The sequence below is a fragment of the Triticum dicoccoides genome, chromosome 2A, assembly GCF_002162155.2.
Source record: "Triticum dicoccoides isolate Atlit2015 ecotype Zavitan chromosome 2A, WEW_v2.0, whole genome shotgun sequence".
Taxonomy (NCBI): Eukaryota; Viridiplantae; Streptophyta; class Magnoliopsida; order Poales; family Poaceae; genus Triticum; species Triticum dicoccoides.
In genome coordinates, this window is record NC_041382.1 from 274,517,886 (window position 1) to 274,523,278 (window position 5,393).

Genomic DNA, 5,393 nt, shown 5'->3' on the forward strand with positions numbered 1-5,393 from the left:
CGTACGTGCTCAATTACGTACGCAAGCTGGCCTCTCAGACGTAATGTGGTATGAGCACCTTCTCCTGGCACGATGCACTACTGGGCCTTTTATGGGCTAGAAGCCACGTCTCAGATTTTATGTTATAAAATATGATGCATGCATATCTTTTGTTGAATAGTCCCACCTTGTTGTCTTATACTAATTTTCACCAATTTATAAACACTTGTAACTTGCCTGAAAAATCAACAAACTGGCCACGCAAACAGGGTACATAAGATGAATCCATTGGCAGAGGGATTAAATAAACGGAGGGCTGGACTACATGCATGGCGTTCCTCGGTTAGACGTGAGCCATCCATGATGAAGTATCTAAACTGAATTTCAGGATTGTGGGCTTGGACGTGCACTGCAGACAATTTAAACGGCTATACCGAAAGAAGAGACGCATGCTTATTTATTAGCTTGATTGCAATTGGAATGAAGACGGGTCTGCAAACGGATGAGGGGCTTGCCGGCGCTCTGAAGATGCATACAATATTTGGTATATCCCTGGTGGTGCCGGCGCTCTGAAGCTTCGATCCTGAGGCGGAGCAGCGCCATCACATTCTTCCGCCGGAGGCGCTTCGCGTCGGTCAAACCCCATGGTGAGCGAGCTCCGCGTCACCTTACGGAGGAGCGCCATATGGGGTGAAGTTTTTATTTGTTCAGTGTACCCCTGGAATTTGCTGTGTTATGGCTTCACATTACCACTGATATAAATGTTCTCTGCCACACTAGTTTTCCTTTCAAGGAAATTTGTAGCCTAACTGTTGTGCCTATTTAATTTCCATGCATTTTGAATGTTAAACAAGACCCATGATAGTACATGACTCCTGTTGTTATGCATGGGTTCTGACAACTACATTTCCCCCACCAATTTAGATGCATATATATAGACATATATATGTGGACTAAAGTATTTCCCTTAAATTTTATTATTTTCTCGGTCAATACATATATTTAATAATATGTTGTTCTAAAAAATATGCTAACATAATTATTGGTGGTATGATGGTGGTTCAGAATCAACTACACCATTTACAATGTTGAAATAGATTGAGTTTGATACATCCAAAAACTTTACAACTTATCAATGCCTCAAGTGAATGATAAAAAAAATTATGTGTCTAACTATGCAAGCACTCGTGACTATCATTTTTTTAGTTTTCCAAACATTTTTCACAACAATAGTCCTTTTTATCTCGATGTGATATATTGATATGTTTGGAGATAATTTACATGTGTATCAGTTTATTTCATATACTGCTAATTCGTACAAACACAAAAAGAATCCTTCAAAAGGTTTTCCCGTATTTAATACTAGCATTGACCTCTTCTATTTTATCAAACATGTTATGATGTAAAGACCGTGCCTCTCAGCAACTGCTTCGAAACACACATTCAACATTGACCATGAATGAGTCTCATTAAGAAGCAGTGTCCGACTCGCATTTACACATTGTGCCCTTTAGTAGAGGGTGCAGGTTTTTGCTCCCGTGACTTTAGGGATATCTTTTTTATCCGTTGCAACGCATGGGCATTTTTGCTAGTCTCTCCCTAATAATAAAGCATGGATTGACTCCGTGGGTTCGTCGTCACAATACGCTTCTTCCCGTGATTTTATGTTTTCAGTTTGAATTTAAAACATATACGTAAAGTGGTACTAATATTTACCCACTGCCTCCCGTAAGTACAAAAAGACCTAGCGAGTCTGATCCCCATCTCCCTCTCTCCCTCGATCCCTTCTGTCCCTATCGCACCACCAGGCGCACCCACCCACAACCCACCATGGATCCCGCATCCCTTCGGCGCTCCTCTCGTTGACCACCACCGTCGCCTCCCCCAAGGCCACCGGCGCTGATATTCAAACCATGGTCCTTTTTAGTGGAGAGGCGTTGAGGAGATGGCAGTCTCCGTCGCCCTGTCGCGGATCGCCACGGCCGCCAACGCCCAGCACCGCCTCCCTCGCCGCTGATCAACGCCGCCACCATGCCACGCACTGTCGCCACCATGCCACGCACTGCTGCCACCCCGCCGTCCTCTCCCTGTGTCAACTTCCGCCACCACCGCGCAGAAACCTATCGCCATCACGCCCCCGCCACATTTACGCCCAGCCTCCCTCGCCACACGCGGCCTCCTGTGTCGCTAGCATCACGCCCAACGTCGCCTCCCTCGCCGACGCGCCTGCAGCCTCCACCATATTATGGAGTCACCGCCGCTGCCACCGCCTTTCCAGGTCGTGCTTCCTGATTGCAACAGTAAAGGTGGATTGAAGCGGTCGTGAGGTCAAGGAGAGGGGAGGTCCAGGCATTGGAGAGGAGGAAGAAGGTGGTGAAGGTTGTTCTGTTGCTACTGATCCTCCCCAGGCCAGACACGGCCATGTTCTGTTGCTGCTGATCCTGTATCACAGTGCCCACAATATGTTTGAGGTAATGCCCACCAGGTTGCTTTTTGATTAATTAGTTCAATTATTACATGGACATGTGAAGATACTTTAGTTTGATCGAGTCCAGATAATTGAGTTCAATCGAGTCAAATGTGGAGGAGTAACATCTACGTATAGAAATTCATAATAAGTAATCCAATGCCCGATTCAGTTCTTAGTTCTTACGTCTACATATGCAATGACTGAATATTATGACGACCAGTTCAGGATTCAGAGGTAGAGGAATAGCCTGCAAGTGCGTGCCGTTTCTGATGCTTGCGCGGCGAGTGCTCTTCCTGGCCACCGCCTCGGGCACCACCAATGGCATCGGGAAGTATTCATCCGCCAAACCAGTTGCGCAGGCACCCTCCTCCGAGACACTCTCAGCGAGCCCCCTCACCCAATCCAGCATTCCCGGCCATGTACTCCCTCTTCCTCTTCAACGCCCTCCCGTTGGGTCAGGCCTTCCTTCAATTCGGCGGGCATTGAGTCGCCGCCTCGGCTCTAGACTCACTGGCGAGTGGACCGGCGAGGGAAGATGACGGGATGGAGATTGGTCACTATATGCAAAAGGTGGACCTACTTTGTTTTGTTATTAGTATTACCAACACTAAACTACATGCATGGGAACTGGGAGTTTGAGACGGGCTTGCAGTAAGCTGTAAGCCGCGACCATACAATTTCAGTATCTATTCATGTGTACGTCGGACCTAGACAAGGTTGGAGGGCAGGTAGAGGACCGGTGGTGCGTTAGGCATGCAGCGTGTGTAACAACAGTCGACCACAGGTGGGCAGCACACTGTCACTAGGGAAGGAGATGGTGGCAGTGTGTTTTGATTAGCAGCAGGTGGCTCCATGGTGGCCAGTGCAGCGGCGAGCTAGCGTGTTACTGTGGGAAGAGGCAGAAAAATTAATCTGTTTGTGGTTGGACGATGGATTCCCGTTCCCTGGTAGGCAGCTAGCTCTCGAAATAATTTCAGCAAGAACAACATCCTCAATTTGGAGTGGTCTTATTCGCTACTGCATATCTTGACATTTCAAATGTAGATCAGATAACTATATAGTAGACACTGTGCTGTTGGTGTTTAACTGTTCGTGAGATACGCGTCAATATTGCAATCAACTCTGACTGCAATTGTATAGTCTCAAGGGCCTGCATTCTATATTGAAGGTTCAACATTGAAGCTGCTTGCATTGATCCGCAATAGACCTTGACTTCAGCGAAAAATGAGGTATATTGAGCTTAATGACACATGGTTACATACAGATAGAAGAACCGCTTGTACTATATATGTTTTTGTCCTGAAGTACTGTTTCTACTTCTGATTCATGTAATGAATATTCAGTGTATATAGTTCATTCTCTACACCTTTTTTGAAGAAACCACCTATTTCTTTGTGTTTATATTTAAGACCTATGTTTTTATTTTAAAGAACACATATGAATTTTTGTTGGACATGAAATGAGCTACCATAACTACTATAATCTATGCATATGGTTTCCGTAGATTTTTTTGGTGAAGAGTTGGAATACCAAAAGACAAGAATGCACTAGATGTCCTTGATTATAGTTATACTTTGTGTAGGTTTCTATATGTTGAATTTCACATGGAGCAACTTGGTCCGCGGGTTCTGTACACACTATTTTCATCAGCTTGTGTGGTAGCAACAATATTTGTGCCATGACATGTAGTCGAAACATAGGGAAAAACTTTGTGGAGATAGAAGTTTCACTGTTGAAAACACAATAAAGGCACCCTCTACTCTTTCCTCTGACATAAACCATTTCAGATCATCTTTGTCTACCAGTCAGCATCTATAAATAGCACTGGTGATATTATAAGTTGGCAGTATTATATATATTCTTAGTTGAGAACTTGGTAGTTAGGGCATGTGGATTACAAGTACCACACCAAGAAAACTTACATGCTCTTGTCATTGCAGGTTTCATGGTGGCAGTGCCTTCTTCTACATGATGGGAATTCAACGGCATTTTTTTTGTTAAATACTAGCTGGGTGTGCCGTCTATTCACAGATCGTGTAATTTGACCATCTCTTGCAGACAAAACACTCGGGGAAAGTTCCCAGCCGTGCACATGTGACCGCTGGAGAGGCATACCGTTTTAGGAATGCATGACAGACTGGTAGTGAGGTTTGTGTCTATAGGATGGAATTACTTGATATGTCAAAATGGTGGTCTTTATTATGCAATTTAAGTGATCTCTTGTTGAACCCCTCCTTTCCAGAAAACTACTCATAATGTTTTGGGATTATTTGATTTTAGTAAGGTGACTTATACACCTAGACGGCGGGAGTATTAATTAATCTTTCAAGTTTGATCTTCTGTCTGCATAGTTTTAATGATATTGAATGCATCAGTTCAAAGCATTTTGTGGTGATAATCTAGGCCAACAACCATATACTAAATGAACATGCTACTGACTGCATTTCCTGTTAACAGAATTTATTGTTTGATATTTGGGATCCTCAGTTTCTAACAATAATTCAACCTGTGGCAACACACCCGCATATGCACCTTATAGAGATGAAGGCAACCTTATTTGGTTGTCAGACTTGAATATAAGTCGAGCGTAGTGGCACGTGAAGCTGGTTTAGTCAATTTTTAAGCCCGTTGCAACGCACGGGTGTTTTTCGGATTAAATGAAAGTGTGGAGCTAAAATAGGTAATGATGAACATTGTTAGGGTCCCTCAAATTTCATCTTACAAAAAGAAATACTCAGTTTAACCTTATTTCTGACGTTTACAAAAATTGGTTTATAAAAATATTGCATAATGGCACATGGAGCATGTTATATTTTATTATTCGCCCGGTGCAACGCACGGGCATTTATACTAGTCTTTCCCTAATAATAAAGCACGGATTGACTCCGTGGGTTCACCGTCACAATACGCTTTCTTTTTATGTCATAATACGCTTTTACGATTT

At 43.6% G+C, this 5,393-nt stretch overlaps 1 long non-coding RNA gene across 1 annotated transcript; it reads left to right on the top strand.

The window, feature by feature from the left end:
- Window positions 1-1,742: 1,742 nt before the first annotated feature.
- Window positions 1,743-4,718, top strand: LOC119354396. Its single transcript, XR_005170844.1, has 2 exons — window positions 1,743-3,678; window positions 4,390-4,718. It is a non-coding gene; the product is annotated as an uncharacterized LOC119354396 (long non-coding RNA).
- The last annotated feature ends 675 nt before the right edge of the window (window positions 4,719-5,393 follow it).